This window comes from Helianthus annuus, chromosome 17 (genome assembly GCF_002127325.2).
Source record: "Helianthus annuus cultivar XRQ/B chromosome 17, HanXRQr2.0-SUNRISE, whole genome shotgun sequence".
Classification (NCBI taxonomy): Eukaryota; Viridiplantae; Streptophyta; class Magnoliopsida; order Asterales; family Asteraceae; genus Helianthus; species Helianthus annuus.
This window is the reverse complement of record NC_035449.2, coordinates 78311333-78316077: the sequence shown is the minus strand read 5'-3', so window position 1 is coordinate 78316077 and position 4745 is coordinate 78311333. Positions and strand designations below refer to the sequence as shown.

General features: G+C 41.5%; 1 non-coding gene across 1 annotated transcript; it reads left to right on the top strand.

The window, feature by feature from the left end:
* Window positions 1–2350: 2350 nt before the first annotated feature.
* Window positions 2351–2456, top strand: LOC118489649. The gene has a single exon (XR_004887666.1). It is a non-coding gene; the product is annotated as a small nucleolar RNA R71 (small nucleolar RNA).
* The last annotated feature ends 2289 nt before the right edge of the window (window positions 2457–4745 follow it).

The window sequence follows — 4745 nt, the reverse complement described above, 5'->3', positions numbered from 1 at the left end:
TCATCTTTGACTACTTGAATGCCAGCCTTCTTAGGCACAACTTGGGTGGGACTCACCCAAGCACTATCCGAAATCGGATAGATAATTCCCGCGTCCAACCATTTGATTACCTTTTTTTTAACTACCTCCCTTAGGATCGGATTCAGTCGCCTTTGAGCTTCTCGTGTCGGTTTGGCATCTTCGGTGGTAATGATTTTGTGCATGACGATTGATGGACTAATTCCTTTGAGATCTCGGCAATTGTCCATCCGATAGCTCCCTTGTTTTCTTTCAAGACTTCCAACAACGCTTGCTCTTGTGCCAACTCCAAATTAGAGGCAATAATGACCGGTAAAGTGTCATTATCCCCTAAAAACACATACTTCAAGTGGCTCGCCAAGTCTTTAAGTTCCAACTTTGGCGGTTCCTCTAACGATGTTTAGTACCCGAATTTATCTCCGCCGGTAAACCTTCAAATTGATGAGTCCATGGTGGTCTACCTTCTTTCAAAGCCATTGCATCTTGTTTTTCCTCTTCAACCCGGAGTGCATAAGCATGTACCTGTTCAGAAAAATCACACAGGCAAACATCCAAACCATCATCCTCATACTCATGCGGGTTGCATCCGTCAACTATATCTGCCATGAAACACTCATCAACACCATTAGCATTAGAATTGTTAGTAAAAACATTCAAACGCATTTTTCGGTTCCCAAAAGTCATATCGACTGTACCAAATCTACAATCAATTACTGCATGTGCGGTGCTCAAAAATGGCCGACCCAAAATTATGTTTTGTTGTTGCTTTGGGTCCGCCGATGAGTAATCCAAGACTAAAAAGTCAACCGGGTAATAAAATTCATCAATTTTAACAATTGCATTTTGAACCATCCCTCGAGATAGCTTATGAGACAAATCGGCCAAAACAACCGTTGTCTCCACCCTTGCTAACGGACCAAAGTCATATTGGTCATATAAGCCCCCCGATAAAATGCTAACCCCGGCTCCAAGATCTAGCAACGCCTTAGCCATTTGAAAATTACCAACTTGTATGTTAATTAATGGCGTGCCTGGATCTTGGAGCTTAGGAGGAAGCTCCCCGTTCAAAACCGCACTCACTTGCCCGGTTAAATCAACCCGCTTAGGCATTTTCTTTTTGTTTTGCCTTTTTTGTGTACATAACTCTTTTAAGAATTTTGCATAAGCGGGTACTTGTTTTATTGCATCAAGGAGTGGAAGGTTAATTTTAACTTGTTTAAACATGTCCCACTACTCTTCCTTTTGGGGACCTCTTGATGCAATAAAATTTTTCTTTCCCGGGTCAAGTAAAGCCGATGGAAACGGGACTTGACTCGGTTCACCCTCAACTTTTTCATTTTTTTCATTTTCACCCACGCCCGGTTTGTTAACATTTGATTCTTTTGATTTTACCGGTGAAACTTCCTCATCACTTTCAATACCCGTGATATCCTCAACCACCCCCCTCAACCAATTCGGGTGACAAATTGGCTTTAAACTCTTTTCCACTTCTCAAGACACTAACATGATTAATATTAACACTACCTCGTGATGAACCATGTGAAGGGTTTACCTTGGTGTCGCTAGGAAGTTGAACTTTTCCCTTCTTCAATTCCGCCACATCGGTTGCCAATTCACCCATTTGGGTTGTTAGTGATTGGATGGTCTTGTCACGAACTTCATCTTTTTGCATTCGGACTTCGTCAAGTTGGTTTCTCTTTTGCATTTCCGCTTGCATACTCTTCAACATATCCATCATTTCATTTCCACCCGACGACCCCCCTTGTTCTTGACCCGTTTGGTACTGCCTTTGATAGCTTTGATTGTTGCCACCTCTATACCCACTTTGATTGTTATAAGGTTGACGCGAACCAAAATTACCTTGGCTACCTTGAAAATTCGGGTTAGATTGATTTGAGGGGTTCCCGTACCGAAAATTTGGGTGGTTCCTCAACCCGGGGTGGTAAGTATTAGAATTCATGTTGTTATAATTTCTACCACCCCCTACTTGACCTTGAACGGCATGAACTTCTTCATATTGCCCTTCCACCATTCCTTGGCAATTTTCAGCCGCATGACCTATTCATTACACAATGCACAAACATCACAAATTTGATTAGTGGTTTGAACATTACCGTCATCTATTGCGTGCACTTGAGGTCGGGCAATGGCCGGTCGTGCTCTCCTCGATGCTTGAGCTTTTCTTTTTGATGTAGTTGCCATGCTCTCCAAAAATTCCCAATCATCATTCTCGTAATTTGTACCAAAAGTCCCACCGATGATAGACATTAAATCACGAGCATCTTCAGCACTCAACCCCTCGTGAAAAGCATTCATTAATTCCCATAATTCAATTCCATGGTGAGGGCAATTTTTGATCATCATATTGAAACGCTCAAAAGCCTCATGAAACATTTCACCATGTTGTTGTTGGAAACTCCTCAACCCTTTTCTAGCATCATTCGTCTTTTGAGCAGTGTAAAATTCATCCAAAAAGGTTTGTTACATTTCCCCCCATGTATATATAGATGCTGAAGGTAACGTGTAGAACCACTTCTTCGCCTTGTCTTCCAAAGAAAATTGGAATAGTACCAATTTAATATCATCGGCTGAGAATCCTTGACTCCCAAGAGTGTTGCAAATCGAGTCATAAGCCTCCAAATGAAAGTAAGGCTCCTCCATTGCTAAACCCTTATATTTTGGCAAACTTTGCAATAAGTTAGTCCTTACTTCAAATGTCCTCCCTTGATCATTGTGAGGAATGACTACAGGTGAAGGATTATAAGTGATTACCGGCCTAAAATGTGCTTCAATGCCCCTCACATTTTCTCTAAGATGCCTCCTTGGTACACCGAACCTACCCCTTGGAGGAATAGGACCCATTGGCCTTGGTACATGCCCTTGTGGTGCAATTGGTTGTTGAAACTGTTGTTGTGGCATCGGTGGGCGTTGAAGTGGTCTTTGGAATTGTGGTTGCACGTGTTGTGGCCAAACCTGTTGCAATGGTATAGGGCGTTGCATTTGTGGCCCTTGTGGTCTTGGCCGAATGTGTTGTGGTATGAGTTGTTGTTGTTGTGATATTCCACCAACACTTGACATTACTTGCATTTGACCTTGCATGTATCCGAATTCTCCTTGATTCCCATCACCCCCAAAAGCATACCCGTCTTCATCAAAACCTTCAAACTCCTCATATCCTTCATCATACCCATCTCCTTGAATTCCCGAACATTGCCCAAATGGGAGAGTCAAGTACTGAAAACCCGATTGGTGTTGTGGTCTAAAAGAGGGCATAGCATGCACAATAGTTGAATTTGGTGCAATTGTGAAGTTAGATGATGATTGACCCGTAGTTGGCGGAAAGAAGTGGGACAATGGTGGGATTGTGGTAGAAGGGTTAAAGGTAATGGCGGGTTCGACTTAGGTAGTGATCGGTTGAGTAACATTGGTTGGTGTGAATTCGACAGTGGTATTGGGTAACGTGGTGTTTGGTGATGGTTGGGTGGAAGTAGGTATAAAGGATGAGGTTGTTTGACCCGTTGTAGGTGGAATTTGTGAATCAGCCATGATGTTTCTCGGTGTGATGGGTGAAGTGGGTGAACCAATGATCTTGTTTTCTCGTACTAAAACGAAAGCGGTGATGACCTGTGAGAACCCCTAGTATGCATACACCTGAAGTACCTGCACACTAAACACAACCAGCGTAAACCCGAAAATAACAAAACAAAACTATTAAACTAACACACGTTGCGCACTACTCCCCGGCAACGGCGCCAAAATTTGACGTGCTGTCGTAGGTACACGCAAATTTAATCCAAATACAACTAATAGCTAGCGGTAAGCGGGTATCGAACTCAGGGAGTATGTGGAAAATGTGTGATTTTATAGCTTTGCACTTAAACTAAAATTAAACTAAAAATGCAGAAATTAAAATTCAAGAGTTGGTTGTTTTGGATTTTGGAACTAATCTTAACTAAGTAAATTGCAAATCAAAGATTATAGTTTGTAAACAAATTAGGAACAAGCGACCATCCTAAATTTCCAGTTTGCTTTTGACAATTGTGTTTAAATTCACTAGAAAGAATCACATAGACATGATTCGTGTATAATTGTTTGTTGTGATAAAAGGGAACTAAGTACTCGGATTACGACAATGCGAGGTTGTTACCCGATAACCAATTGATTAATATCCAACCCTAACCCATCCCGTGATATATCGATTGTCAACGACACCAAGAACGTACGGTTTAGAATATGATTATAACATCAACCAACAATTTATGAACAAACATTCACACACCATAATAAACAAACAAACATTGCAAGTCTATTATTCTAGAAATACGAATTCAAACACAAAAGTCATAGACAAACCTTCAATTCAGGATGATCACCATAAGTTTAGCCACACATAGCTTGGTGAATCATCATAGCAACAAGTTCAATGTTCATACAGATCGAAAACACAAACGAATTGTTTAGAAAATGTTTACAACCAAGCCAAGATCACCAAAATCGCCCCTAGCAAGCTCCCAAACCGTCCAATGATGAGAATAGGTGAAAAGACACCATAAAACTGAATAAATGAGGCAGTTACACATTTTCTCGCAGCCTCCACCGTAACTTACGGTGCCACCGTAAGTTACGGTGGACCATGTTTTGTTACGGTGAAATTAGTCTGAGTTACGGTGGGATTCAGGCAGAATTCAGGTCCACCGTAAATTACGGTGGTACCGTAACTTACGGTG